We start from the raw sequence: 15,803 nt of genomic DNA, 5'->3' as shown, positions 1-15,803 counted from the left end.
CAAACTTTAGCACATATCAGAATCCTCTGTAGAGCTGGTTACATGTAGATTCCGGGGCCGAGATCTCGAGTCAGTGTATCTGGAGACTACATTTTATGTAGCAGTGACTTAGACAAATGATGCTTAACCAACAGCAACATATTTTCCACCCTTTTCTTCCTCCAAGGCATCTCGACTTCTCTTTTAATCCCCCTTACCTTCTCTAATCCTCAGAACCAGCTTTCTAGAATGAAAAAAATAACTTCATTTATATTTGTGAATGAATTGGTGCTTGTACACTACTTCATCTTGGAATATCAGAATTTTAAGACAAATTATGAAATGAAAACTTGCTCATCCCCTTAAACAGTTAGATTTTTAACCAGTAAGTATTGTTTCATCGTGGGGGGTGGTGGGAGAGAAGGTGAAATATCAGGCTTATGTCTGAGAATAAAAAAGAACAAAGATGGAGAGGGATAGGAAAGAGGATGTCTATGAGGAGGCTGGCTTTGTCTTTCAAAGTTTTGACTAGTGCAATCTCTCAACTAACAAATTCATCCTGCCTCTCACTTGAGTACTTGTATTTGTCTAAAATGAAAGTAAACGAGAATTTGGTGGCAAAATTTATTTGATGGAAGCAAAGTTTCAGCCTGCCAGGATATTAGAAGGTTAAGATCCTAACTACCAAAAAACTCATTAAAAATTTTTTTAAATAAATTACTCTTCTGTATAAGTAGTACAGTCACATGATTCAAAAGGCAAATATGGGAAATCACTGAAAATGGTGGAATAGGGAACCCTTGGGACCTGTCCCTCATCAGAAGCACAAAAACCTGGCAAAAACTGTTAGAATTAACCTTACTGAGCTCTGGGAGATAATCAAAGTTTTATAGTAACCAAGTGAATGCTTAGCCAAGAAAAAGCCACTGAAATATGGTAGGAAATTTTTGTGGCATTTTCACTTATCCTAGCCCCACCATTCTCCCTGATGTATCAGCAGTCTTAAAGACAGAAGCCCATGTTCCCAATGTGGGTACCAGGCTTCAGAGGGAGCAGAAAAGATCTTGTTCCCAAGGAACTGTGTTTGTCTGTTTTAACCTGACTGGGGTTTCTCGGAATAACTGGTGCAAGGGGCTTCCCTCTTTTTTCACCTCACTTGGGACTCTATCAGGGTTGAGTGGCTACATGGGGGACATTCTTCCAAAACACTGAAAGACAAAGAACAAGCCACTGCTGTCTGTGGCAAACAGTAACAATTTGAACAAACAATAGACACACCAAAAGCATGGGAGGAAAAGATGAGGAGTGAGATTTTTGAGAGGAATAGTGTCTTTGAAAAGTTTCTATGTATACTAGAGAATCTAGACAGACATTTGTATGTCCAAGGCAGGACACACACTTAGACAAGATCTGAGAAAACCACATGCTTTTATCTCTGGCTGATCTCTACATTCAGTGCTAGCAGGAAGTAAAGGCTAAAGCAGAGTTTAGAAATGGCCTAAGGAAGGAGTAACCCAACACACAGCCAGTCTGCAAAGACCTGGAGAATTTTTTCTTTACTTTTCCAGCCGTTTTTCTTTTTATTGTCTTCAGGAATTTAGGAAATCTCTGTGAAACCACTAGCTGAGCACTAAGTTAAAGGAATAGAAAACTTCAGAGGCTTCTCATGACAAGGAATACAGTCTTTACAAAAATAGTTTTAAAAAGTCACTGAAAAAACAACCAACTGAAATCCACAGCAAGCAATAACAAGAAAATTTAGGGAAGGGAGAGAATTTATTTCCAGAGTTAGCACATCACAATACCCAAATTGACCAGTTTTCAATAAAAAAATCACAAGGCACACACAGAAACAAGAAAGCACAGCCCAGGGGCTGGCCCCATGGCTGAGTGGTTAAGTTCATGTGCTCCACTGTGGCGGCCCAGGGTTCCGCCAGTTCAAATCCTGGGTGCAGACTTGGCACCACTCATCAGGCCACATTGAGGCAGCATCCCACATGCCACAACTTGAAGGACCTACAGCTAAGAAATACAACTATGTACCGGGGGGACTTGGGGAGATAAGGCAGAAAAAATAAAATAAAAATGAAAGAAAGCACAGCCCACTCATAGGAAAACAATAAATTAACAGAAACTGCCCAAGAGGAAACACAGACATTGGACTTACTAAACAAAGATTTTAAATCAACTGCCTTAAATATGCTTAAAGAGTTAAAGAAAACCAAAGACAAATAATGAAAAGAAACTAGCACAATGAAGTCTCACCAAATAGAGAATATCAACAAAGAGATGGAAATTATAAAGAAGATCTAAATAGAAATTTTGGAGCTGAAAAGTACAATAATTGAAATAAAAAATTCATTAGAGGGGTTTAAAAACAGGTTTTTTAGCAGATAGAAAAAAAAATCAGCAAATTTGAAGATTGGTGAAATGACGTCATCCAGTCTGTGGAGCAGAAAGAAATAAGGAGAAGAATGATAAGAAACCAGATAGAGCCTAAGGGACCTGTGGGACACCATCAAGTGTACCAACATATGCAAAAAGAAGGTCCCAGAGAGAGGAGAGAGAGAAAAGGGCAGAAAAAATATTTGTAAAAAAAATATGCTCAAAAGCTTCCAAAATTTGATAAAAGATGTGAGTCAACCCATCCAAGAAGCTCAATAAATTCCAAAATACACAGGATAAACACAAAGAGATCCACACGGAGACACCTAATAATCAAACTGCTGAAAGACAAAGACACAACTTTGAAAGCAGCAAGAGAGATGTGATTCATTATATACAACAGATCTTTAATTAAAGATTAACAGCCAGTTTCTCATCAGAAACCATGAAGGCAGTGGGATGTTTAAAGTGCTGAAAGGAAAAAACTGTCAACCAAGAATTTTATATCTTTCAAAACTATCCTTCAAAAATGAAGGAGAAATTAAGACATTCCCAAATAAACACAAGATGAGGGAATTCATTACTAGTAGACCTGCCCTACAAGAAATGCTCAAGGTTGTCCTTCAGACTGAAATGAAAGATCATTAGACAGTACTTGAAAGCCATATGAAGAAATAAAGAATAATGGTAAAGGTAGTTGCATAGGTAAATACAAAGCCATTATTACTGTATTTTCATTTGTAATCCTCTTTTTTAGTTATATGACTTAAAATTCAAAGATATAAAACAATAATTATAAACATATGTAATGGGCACACATATATAGCAATAACAACATAAAAAGGAAGGATGGAGACGGATAGGAGTAGAAGGTTGTATACTATTGAAGTAAAGTTGTTATTAATTCAAACTGCATTGTTATAAGTATAAGATGTTAATTGTAATCCGTAAGATAACCACTAAGAATATAATTTAAAAATCTATGGAAAAGGTAATGAGAAAGAAATCAAAATGATACACTACACAAAAATATTAATTAAACATAAAAGAAATCAGTAATAGAGGAATTGAGGAAGGAAAAATATATTACCCATTGAAGACAAATAGCAAAATGGCACAAACCCTTCTTTATCATAAATTACTTTAAATGTAAATAGATTAAAATCTCTGATTTAATAGCAGAGATCGGCAGAATGGATTAAAAATAATTAACATGATGCATCTATTTCCTGTCTACAGAGATTCACTTCAGAGCCAAAGACACAATGTGGTTGAAAGTAAAAGGATGGGAAAAGATATTACGTGCAAATAGCAACCGAAAGAGAGGTAGGATGGCTAGCTTTACAAATATCAGATAAAATAGACTTTAAAGCAAAAGTTCTTACAAAAGAGAAAAAGGGACATTATATTTTGATAAAAGGGTCAATCCATCAAGAAAATAGAACAATTATAAACATATATACACCCAACAGAGAGCCCCAAAATATATGAAGCAAAAGTTAACGGAAATAAAGGGAGAAATAAATAGTTGTATAATAATAGTTTTAGACTTCAATACTCTACTTTCAATAAAGGATAGAACAACCAGACAAAAGGTCAATATAAAAATAGAAAACTTGAGCAACACTACAAACCAATTAGATCCAACAGACATATACTGAACTATCTATCCAACAACAACAGAATATACATTCTTCTCAAGTACACATGGAACATCTTCCAGAATAGAACACATGCAGGATAGCCACAAAACAAGTCTCAATAAATTTAAAAAGATTGAAATCATCAAAGTACTTTCTCTGACCACAATGGAATGATGCTGGAAATCAATAACAGAAGGAAAACTGAAAAATTCACAAATATGTGGAAATTAAATAACACATACATGAGCAACCAATGGCTCAAGGAAAAAATCACAAGGGAAATGAGAAAATATTTTGAGATGGATGAAAATAAACACACAACATACCAAAACTTATGAGATGCAGCTAAAGCAGTACTCAGAGGGAAATTTATAACTGTAAATGACTACATTAAAAAAGAAGAAAGATCACAAATCAAAAACCTAACTTTATAACTTAAGGAACTAGAACAAAAGAGCAAACCACCCAACGCTAGCAGAAAGAAGGAAATATTAAATATAAGATTGGAGATAAGTGAAATAGAGTATAAAAAACAATGAAGAAGATCAATGGAACCAGAAGTTGATCCTTTGAAAAGATTAATGAAATTGACACACCTTTAGGAAAAAGTAAAAGAGAGAGAAGACTCAAATTACTAAAATCAGAAATGAAAGTGGGAACAATACTACCAATCTTACAGAAATAAAAATAATTAAAAGAGAATAATATAGACAGTGTACACCAACAAATTAGATAACATAGATGAAATGGTCATATTCCTTAAAACACACAAACTACTGAAACTGACTCAAGAAGAAATAGAAAATCTAATAGACCTATACAAGTAAAGAGATTGAATCCATAGTCAAAAACCTTCCAACAAAGAAAATCCCTGGACCAGATGGCTTCACTAGTGAATTCTATCAAAACACCAATCCTTCTCAAACCCTTGTAAAAAATAGAAGAAGTGGAAATACTACCTAATTCATTCTAACAGGCCAGCATTACCCTGATACCAAAACCAGATAAAGACGTCACAAGAAAAGGGAAAAGACCAATATTTCTTTTGAATATAGGTGCAAAAAATCCTCAACAAAATACTTGCAAACTGAATCCAGTAGTATACTAAAAGGGTTATGTACCATGACCAAATGGGATTTACCCTAGTGATGCAAGGGTGGTTTCACATATGAAAATCAATCAATGTAATACAATGAAGGAAAAAAATAGACATTATGATCACTTCAATTAATGCAGAAAAAGCCTTTGACAAAATTAAAACCCTCTCATAATAAAAACACTTGACAACCTAGAAATAGAAGAGAATTTCCTCAATATGATAAAAGTCATATATGTAAAGATCACAGCTAACATCATATTCAATGGTAAAAGATGGAAAAATTTTCCCATTGGATCAGAAATAAGACAAGGATGCTCACTCTCACCATTTCTATCCAACATTGTAATGGAAGTTCTAGTCAGAGCAATCAGTTAAGAAAAAAATATAAAAGACATCTAAATAAGAATGGAAAAAGTGAGACTATCTTTATTTACAGATGATATGATCTTATGTATAGAAAATCCTGAAGAATGCACAAAAAACTATTAAAGGTAATAAACAAATTCAGCAAAATTGCAGGATACATGATCCGCACACAAAAATCAGTTGTATTTCTATATGCTAGCAATAAACAATCCAAAAATGAAATTAAAACAATTCTATTTATAAAGCATCGGCAACAGTAAAATACTTAAGAGTAAATTTAACCAAGCAGGCAAAAGACTTGTACACTGAAAACTATAAAACATCGCTGAAAGAAATTTAAGAAGACCTAAATAAGTGGAAAGACATTTCATGTGCATGGATTGGAAGACATAATATTGTTAAGATGGTGATATTCACCAAAGTGATGAACAGATTCAATGTGATCCCTGTCAATATCCTAATGGCTTTTTTTGAAGAAATGGAAAAGCTGGTTCTAAAATATATGGAATTGCAAGGGGCTCCAAATAGCCAAAACAATCTTGGAAAAAAGAACGAAGTTGGGGGACTAACATTTCCTCATCTCAAAACTTGCTATAAAGCTATTATAGTCTGTGTGGTACTGGCATAAAGATATATAGAGAGATCAATGGAATAGAATTGAAAGTCCATAAATAAACCCATCCATCTATGCTTAACTGATATTTGACAAGGGGATTAGGACCATTCAATGGAGGAAAGAACAGCCTCTTCAACAAACAATGCTGAGAACTGGATATCCACATGCAAGTAAATGAAATTGGACATTTACCTCACACTATATACAAAAACTAACTCAAAATCAAAGAACGAAATGTAAGAGCCAAAACTATAAAGCTCTTAGAAGAAAACATAAGAGTAAATCTTCATTACCTTGTATATGGCAATGCATTCTTAGATATGACATCAAAAGCACAAGCAACACAAGAAAAAATAGATATATTGGAATTCATCAAAATTAAAAATTTTGTGCATCAAAGGATACTACCAAGAGAGTGGAGAAACAACCCACAAAATGGGAGAAAATATTCACAAATCACATATCCGATAAGAATCTAATATCCAGAATATATAAAGAACACCTACAATTCAGCAATAAAAAGACAATCAAATTAAAAATGCACAAAGAACTTGAATAACATTTCTCCAAAGCAGATATACAAATGGCCAGCAAGCACATGAAGAGATAGTCAACATTATTAGTCATTAGGGAAATTCAAATCAAAACCACAATGATATCACTTCATACTCTATATGATGGCTGTAATTTCTTTAAAAAGGAGGGGCTGGCCCCGTGGCCTAGTAGTTAAAGTTGCACATGCTTCACTTCAGTGGCCCAGGCTCGTGGGTTCAGATTCCAGGTGTGGATCTGCTCTACACCTCGGCCATGCTGTGGAGGCATCCCATGTACAAAGTACAAACTAGAGGAAGACTGGCACAAAAGTTAGCTCAGGGCTAATCTTCCTCAAGAGAAAAAAAAGAGGAAGATTGGCAACAGATGTTAGCTTAGGGTGAATCTTCCTTACCAAAAACCAAACAGACAAAAAAGGAAATTAACAAGTGTTGGCAAAGATGTGGAGGAATTGGAACCCTCATATATTGTCAGTGGGAACGCAATATGGTACAGCTTCTATGGAAAAAAGTTTGATGGTTCCTCACAAGTTAAACATAGAATTAGGGCATGACTCAGAAATTCTACTCCTTGGTATATACCCCAAAGAATTGAAAATTGGTATGCAAACAAAAGCTTGTATACAAATGTTCATAGCAGCACTATTCACAATAGGCAAAAGATGGAAACAATGCAAATGTCCATCAATAGATGAATGGATTAAAAAACATGTTGTATCCATATAGTTGAATATTATTTAGCCATAAAAGGAAATGAAGTACAGATGCATGCTACAATGTGGTTGAACCTCATGTTATGGAAGCCAGACACAAAAGGCCACATATTGTATGATTCCACTTATACGAAATGTCTAGAATAAGTAAAGCATAGAGACAGAAAACAGACTGTGGTTTCTAGGGGCTGGGGAGAAGGGAGAATGGAGAATGATTACTTAATAGTAGGTATGGGGCTTCTTATTGGGGTGACGAAAAAGTTCTGGAACTAGATTGTTACAATGGCTGTACAATATTGTACTTAACGTCATCGAATTACATACTTTAAAATGGTTACAAGAGTAAATTTTATGTGTATTTTACTATTAAAAAAGAGTCAAATATGAAAAGACACAGTGAGACAAGTGTCTTGATCCATGTGTATACACCCTCCACCCAATCCCCTCCTCCACCCTGACTCAGAGGTAAACCCTTTAGGAATTTATTGCTGATTTTTCTGTTACACATTTATGAAATACAAGCAAATACAAATATCTATTCATATAGCTTTTTTTTTCATCAACTCTAGCACGCTATGTATACTAATCTTCACTTTGTCTTTTCAGTTAACGATATACCCTGGAGATCTCCCCAGATCAACATGTAGAGATGGTCCTCCTCTTTTACAATCACAGGTCCTCCACTGTGAAAGTGCTCATTCCTCTAGAGACCCACTGAATATCACTAAGCTTCTGAACAAGAATTATAGCCCTTTTGATGGAGGTGTTAGCCAGCACTATGGTGGTAATCATTTTGCAATATATAAGTGTATCAAATCAAAACATTGTACACCTTAAATGTACACAATACTACATGTCAATCATATCTCAAAAAAGCTGGAGAAAAAAGGGAAAAGTTTGGTACTTTGCTATGTTTATTTCCAATCTCAATAACCAGATCTGCTTTTCATTAAAAGCTTAAAAGATCCAAATGACTCCAAAAGCAAAATTCTCTACCAGGATGCAAATACAAGATAATTTCCTTGTGCTCTTTCTCATCAACATTTCTCCCATGGCCTTCTCCTCACTGCGGGAAATGTTTGGGATTGGTGATGGTGGTTTAGAGCTCAAATCATGTGAGATTCTGGATGACATAAACCCTAACCATTGTCATTTTGGCACTTTCTCCATGTCTGAAGGTGAATACAAAGAGAGGAAAGAAATAGGACATTTGCTCCTACAGGCTTCAGAGTTTCTTATAGGATCCTCCAAACCCAGTCTTTGACTCTGATTCTTGAATGCATGACAGTAAGTCTTCTCTCTTGCAAGCATCAAAGGAAACCAGCAATTCTCAGCTTCTTCAGTAATTTGGTTCAGAAAAGAAAGTGGTTAGTAACTTGCTGAAATAAACCCAATCGAACTCCAGATTTCAGCAACCATGAAAGAAATTGTTTTCTTCACACAGATGTTTAGCATAATGGGTGAATAGATGAAAAGGAAAGGAGTTTGCAGAAGGTACCATGGTTAGTCTTGACTATGATTCAGCAGACTCCTTGGTATAGCTTCTTTCCACCTACAAGTCAAGTTTGGTAACTTGGCATGGCTGCTTCCTGGGCTGAGGCAAAGGCAGCTCTCCATCTTCTGCCTATCTTGATCTCACTATTCCTTCAAGAGCAGGACTGACTCCACCTCCTCATAGCCTATAATGCCATCTCATATTGACTTCCTTCTCTGCTCTGCATCACTTATACTCAGCTGCATTCAGAGGGCACATAGTACGCACTCAAGAAAGATATGTTGACTGTTGAATGAGGGCTAATATATTCTGCCTGTATAATTCTATGTAGTCTTCCCTATCAGTCAGGCATAGATATATAAGAGGCCATACTTGTTGAAGGCCAGGTTCTTGTCCTCTGACAACTTCTGCTTTCCCATAGCCAGCAGCTCAAAAGGCAGCTAGTCACTCTGCAAGACCTCCTGAATGAGCTAATATCCACTCCGGACGTAGAAGGTCCCCTGCAGGAGGTAGCCTTTGGGGAAGTGGATGTGCTGCTGTGCATCTCTCTCTGCTCCTCCTTTTCTCACACGGCCTTGATCCATAGCCCACTCAGCCACTCCACCACCCCAGACCTGAGCCTCTGCTCCAGCTTGACCTCCTCCACCATGAGGCTGAAGAATTCCAGGGGCAGGCGGAATTAGGAGGCCAGGGGTGAAGGCCGGAAGACCTTGCAATGTAAGTCCAGCTTGGCTCGCATGGGCTTGGTGCTCAGCAGCTGCCCCTTGTGCTTTTCCAGGGTCCAGGGCTGGGCCAAAGATGCCTCACTCAGCATGTGGAAATCTTCAGGGCCCTCCTGAAGGGAGGGATATTGATCTAGGATATATATATTTGGGATATATATATATATATATGGTATCACCTGGGCTTGCCAGTAGAATTGAATGAGAGGACCTATTTTCTCTGGTAATGGCTGATTACTACATTATCTTCTTAGGTGGCTGGTTTTTCAGTTACTGTATAAATGGTGGGGTTTTTTTTCTATTAATGATGTTAATATATTGCTAACAAGATTCTAAATTTAAGAAGGAAAACAAAGACATCTATCTATCATCTGTCTATCATCTATCCATCTATATCTCGCTATCCATCTGTCTATCTATCAATCAATCAATCATCTACCTATCGAGAGAAATTGATTTTTAAGGAATTGACTCACCTGATTGCGGTATCTGGCAAGTTTGAAATTTGTAAGGCAGGCCATCAGGCTTGACACTCTCAGGCGGGAGCTGATGCTGTAGTGTTGAGGCAGAATTTCTTCTTCTCTGGGAAACCTCAGATTTTGCTTGTAAGGCCTTCAACCCGTTGGATGAAGCCCACTACATTATTGAGGGTTAGTCTCTTTTACACTAAAATCAAGTGATTGTAGATGTTAACCACATCTACAAAATACCTTCACATCAACACCTAGGTTAGCATGTGATTAAATAACTGTATTGTAGCTTAACCAAGTTGACACATACAATTAAGCATCACACCTCTTCATCCGATTTACAAATACCCCGAAGGCTGGAACCGCAGCTCTGCTGAGGGCTTAGTGTGTGCTTTACTGCCATTCGCCTACCTCAATTATTTCTGGCCCAGGTCCCTTCTTTCTTCTGGAGATGTCTATTATCTTCTAAAATTCCAATCTGCTTTTATTCTTGGTGCAGGCTGGTCTTCCCTTCCTGGGCTATCCAGAAATATGCCCCGCCTGGTCCCCAGCTCCACTGCTAGGCTTGTGTCTGGTAACTTGAATGATATAAAATTTTGTAGTTATTTTCCATGCCACGGCCACCAAGTACTGTCATGCAGGTTGTATAGTGCACAGGTCTGGGCAGTGGGATCACACCCTAGATCATGTGAGTGGTAACCTCTGGAGTAGCACAGTGTATGGCTCTAAAACCCTAAACAGAGACTTGACTTCCTTCCTTTCATCCATCCATCCATTCATCCATCCACCCATCTACCCATCCATTACCCCATCAGTGTTACTACTCGCCTCAGCCATCTCTGGGGGAATCCACATTCGAAACTCCATCATTTGAGAAGACCAAAGTGTAGTGAGATCATCTGAAGTTGCAAATACCTGAGAGCAGGCTTAAAGCCTTCTCAGTCACTAAATCCTCAGTGTAAGCAAGGTTAGCAGATTTTCCCCTGAAGGCGTATCTTGATAAGGCCTGTAAGATAGATAATATTCCTGACAAAGGGTTTCAGAGTATTTATCAGAAGGCAAAAATTTATGAAAACACAGTTTACAAATTTCTCTACAGTTAACCTTGTCCTATTCTGCTCTTAGTGCTTGGGATAAATTTTGATTATGTTTTTCTGTTAGGATTACTTGAAATCCAAAGCTCTCCTAAATCACTGCTTACATTCTTTTTCTTTTTCTCCAGCTACCCTCTGTCTCATTCACTCATTCAACAAATACTTGTTATGCACCTTTCGTGGATCAGGCGCTGGACTAGACCCTGGTCCTTTTCCTCCTAGAGCTTCAAGTCTAGTCTCCCGCTCAAAACTACAGGCCCTGCCCCCTTATTCCTAGTAAAGACATTTGTCCAAAATGCCCAAACACATTTATAGTCTCTGGGCTGAGAAAGAATTATTTCTGGTTCATTCAGTAAGATTTGGGTGATGAGATGGTAGAACATTATCCAATGGAGCGCATGGAGGCATTACCTTAATACATAATAGACACGCTACTTCGTGCGGGCAACGAGTATGGTCGCCTCAAGGTGAAATTAAAGGTCTGGTAGTGTGACTATGCTAACAACACATACGAGCTAAAGGAAGAAAAGATGGATCTAAAAGAATTCTGTAAGCTTTATGCTTCCCTCTAGCAACAAGTTTACTAGGTGGAAACTGATTTTGGCAGTAAATTTACATGTTTTCTTTTGCCTGAGAATTTGGAAAACCACAAATCATAGCCCATTTTGGGCTTAGGAAGCCAGTCTGACGGTTTGCTTTTGCCAAGAGCAAGGCTGAAGTGAGTTCAATAAGTTCGACTCTCTTTCTATCTAGAAATCTATTTCCCACCTTGTTCCAAGATAGTTTTAATGACTCAACAAACATACACGGATTGTACCAAGATAAAAAAAGAGAAGTAGGTGAAAAAAGCAAGAGAAGGAAAAATAAAAACAGAGCTTTATGAGTCTACAACTTGCAAATAGCTTCCATTTTCTTGAACTTATTTGCAAGAATGTTGTTTCTTACAAGTTACCACTTACATAATTTAATTTTTTCTAATATCCATATTTTCTCCACATTTTATATTTTTGAAATTGAAGCTCCTTTTACAAGAGATGGAATTTTAGATAAACGAAAGACGGTAATCTAGCATACCATAACTAAAGCCATACCTTATTTGCTAATTGTCTGTCTTATATGTATTTCAATTGCTTCTCATGTCCACATTTTGTTTTTCTAATTAGAATTTTAAATTCCTTGAGGCAAAGAGAGTCCCTAGTAGATGCCAGGCACTTTATACACACTATTTTATTCTGAATTCTTTCCACAAGTCTGTGCGATAGATTATTCTCATCTCACAAACCAGGTAACTGAGGCTCAGGGAGGTGAAGTTATTTGCCAAAGGTCCTATAGACAGCTTAGTAGGAGAAGCAGGACCTAAGCTCAAGTCTGTCTGGTTCCAGTGTCCTTCGTCTTTCAACTGTGCCATCTTGCATCTGCTCTCTCCAAGTCATAGACTGGGCCTTACTACTGCTTTTGAATTCCCCATAAAGCTACTTATCATTCTCTGCACATAGTAGGTGCTCAATAAGTGCTTGTCAATTGGGTGAATGATTTATATCTCATGTCCTATTTTAGAGCAATCCAGTTAACATGAGATCAACTTTGGTTTCTACTTTCTCTCTTTCGTTTTGGGTCAACCTATTTGGGATGCTTTGGGTATGTTGGAGCTGCCGGGAACAGAAAAAAGAAAGCAGAGAACTTCTTGAAGGGCAAATCATGCCTTTTAACTCCCCCACTTTTGCTGTAAGGGTCTTCTTGCTAAGCTCAGGGTTGTAGGAGTAACTCTCTGTGGGGAGGTAGGGGTGGGGGTCTGTGTGGTTTTGACAAGGGTGGGCTAGAATTTACCCTGGAAATCTTGACTAAAATGTTTTTGTGGGTCCAGGGCACAGTTGGTTCACACCTAGGAAACTCTCTGAGGGTAAAGCCACAGCTTGGTTAAATTGGGTGACTCACAAGTGTGAAGGTTCATATTTTAGCACCTGGCAATCAGAGGCCGCATTAAACCACTTAAAAATGAACACTGATGAAAACTCAGAACCTTTGCAAGGGCTCGAGGCCACAGCACATATTAGAATCTTAATTGCACCAAAGAACCGAATTACCTTCTAGCTCATCTTTGATTCATATTAAAGGAATCTGAAGCGACAACTCTAGGCAGATGAGTGAGCCTTTAAGTCCTGTCCTGGGGTCATGTTCTCTGCTTGAATAGATTTGATTTCTGGAACCCCTCCTTAAAAGCAGGTTCATATGGTATTTATTGGATAGACTTGGAAGAGGGCAATTATGAGGACTTGAAAGCTGTAATATAGATTTTTAAGAGATCAAGCGTCAGAAACTTGCAGAGATAAGAAAAGACAACTAGTGTTGTACAAGCATAACTAAAATTCAATACCTCTTTAGTTTGAAAATTGCTCTTTCTTCAGGAAAATTTGCAATTATTTGTGGGGGGATTAAAGAGCGAGAAGGAGAAAGATCCTACTACGTACTGGTAGTGTGCTCTCAACAGCTATGTCACTGAGCAAAGAAGAAAGAGAGCTTCTGACCACAGCCCACCTCTCTTCATTATTTTGCTGCATGGGAAAATTTGTAGATTTCTCAGGCCTTTTGTTTAATTTTTAACATTTCTACTGTTCTTTTGGGGAGTCTGCCAGGGTAGCAATTTACAGACGTGATTGAAGTTATGAAAATGGGAGTATTTTGTTGCTGACTGGCAGGAGAAAGTGTTGGTGGTAGAGATAAACTTGTAGTTCATCTAATTACTCTGCCTCCTTTAGCCAGCTCTCAGGCCCTTTTGATCAGCGTATACTCCACAGATTTTTAAGAAAGAGCTATTTAGATTTCCCACCTTTGACAGTTTTTCAGAATTTTTGTTTTCCCCACAGTTTGAGACATTGACTTTTACAGTAAATACTGGAGGTTATACAATAACTAAAGGTTATGTGTTAGTAATACGGATGCCAGGCTCTTACATAGGTGGCGGGGAATCTTGGTGCCCAGAATCAGAAAGAAGACAAGTAAGAATTGGATCCACATTAAACCTAATCATTTAGACCTCTTCTTTCCCACTGGACTTCAAGCTTTGTGAGGTGAACCGTGTCTGTTTTTCCCCAGTTCCTCTCACAGTGCCTAGGACATAGCAGATATCAGGTTAATAAATAAATGAATAAGGGAACAACTCAGGGAAAGGACTGCCAGTTCGTAGTATCCCCAGACCATAGCATAGAACCTGGCACTAGTATATGCTCAATAAACAATTACAGACCTGAATGTCTTCCTGGAACTTAAAATAGCAAGTTGTTAGGCTTTGTGAAATTCAGCAATTATTTATTATATAACTAGGTTGATCTTTACAGACTAGTTAATATTTCAGGCTTGTGGTTCCTAAATAAGCAAGGGCCAGATCTTATTCTACAAATGGGCCCCAACAAGGTAATCTCCCTATAGGTGCCACCAGCTTGCCTAGCTTTGAAGGGGCCAACTCTTGATTTGTTTACTCTGACTCCTATGACTCTTTATGAAGTATGTTCAAAAATCAAATCCATCCTTGTTCTGTTATAGGAATGAGGTGAGGTGGGGCAGTCCATGTTGTGGAGCCATGTTACAGAAACTAGAACATCTGGTAGCGCCTGGAATATGTCTCCCAGAATGCAGTGTAATAGAGAATGAGGAACAATGGATTGGGAGTCTAAAGGCTCTGGTTTGGGTGCCTGCTTTGCCAAAACCCATAATGACTTGCTTACCTTCTTTGAGTCTTTTTCTCCTTGTCTGCAACAGAGACATTTTTTTTGAAGTAACAGTATCAAGGAAATCATGTCCAGAATAAAAAAAAAATTACAGCTGGAAGATACATGTATCTGTTTGCAAACATACAATCACATGATGAATACCAATTTGCTCATAAGTAAGTTCTTACGGATGAATTTCTGATGCTTTGTTAGAGAACTTGAAAATTCAAATACAAGTATTTCCCATTCCATCTGTGAAAGGAGCCTATAGATATGAAGTCTAATAGACTTATTTGATGCATTAGAAAACTTCTTTTAAGTTCATGATTTGTTCGTTTTTTTTCTCTTTTTCTTCCTATTACAGGCAAAATAATATTTGCCAACTCAGTCCTAGAGTTGGATGGGACTGCTTTGCCTCCTTATCCATCCAATGTGTGGTACTTTGGTCTAATTAAAATACTTTCTCAATGTGCTATCAAAGAAATTCTAATCATTACAACATCAACAGCATACAGGAAACCACCATCTTGATGTTAGAAAAGAAACAGGAAGCCCTGCTTATCTCTGGGCCGTCAAGATTTCTGAAGCACTTACCTTCTCTGCTGGGTTCATACTCTGACACCAAAGCTGTCAAATCATTTGTGACATTTCCCAAGATTTAACCTAGTTCTTCACAATACCTCCAGCTTGGGAGTACTTTGCCGAAGAAAACATTGCAGAAGTTCACGTCAGGAAAAGAGGACAGATATTAAAACAACTCAAGATCAAATAATAATTTAGTAGTCTTTTCAAATACTGCTTAATTTGAAGAGGATCTAACACTGTATGTACAGTAGGACCTCAATTTTGGAAAACACACCCATAAATACACACACACCCTCGAAAAGAAGATGGAAAGAAATACACCAATATGATAGCCATTGCTCTTTCTAGGTGGTGGGTGCAGGACGCAGTTTTACCTGC

The 15,803-nt window shown here is 37.6% G+C and overlaps 1 long non-coding RNA gene across 2 annotated transcripts in view; it reads right to left on the bottom strand.

The window, feature by feature from the left end:
• LOC138918240 (uncharacterized) overlaps positions 1-10,222 on the bottom strand; it is a 55,217-nt gene extending 44,995 nt beyond the window's left edge. The window contains exon 1 of one of the 2 annotated variants that reach the window (XR_011427324.1): positions 10,046-10,222. This is a non-coding gene — a long non-coding RNA (uncharacterized lncRNA). The remainder of the gene's footprint in view (positions 1-10,045) is intronic. The other variant, XR_011427323.1, reaches the window with a different exon arrangement.
• Between the last annotated feature and the right edge of the window lie 5,581 nt (positions 10,223-15,803).

Source organism: Equus caballus, chromosome 16, assembly GCF_041296265.1.
Source record: "Equus caballus isolate H_3958 breed thoroughbred chromosome 16, TB-T2T, whole genome shotgun sequence".
Taxonomy (NCBI): domain Eukaryota; kingdom Metazoa; phylum Chordata; class Mammalia; order Perissodactyla; family Equidae; genus Equus; species Equus caballus.
This window is presented reverse-complemented; position numbering and strand designations above follow the sequence as displayed.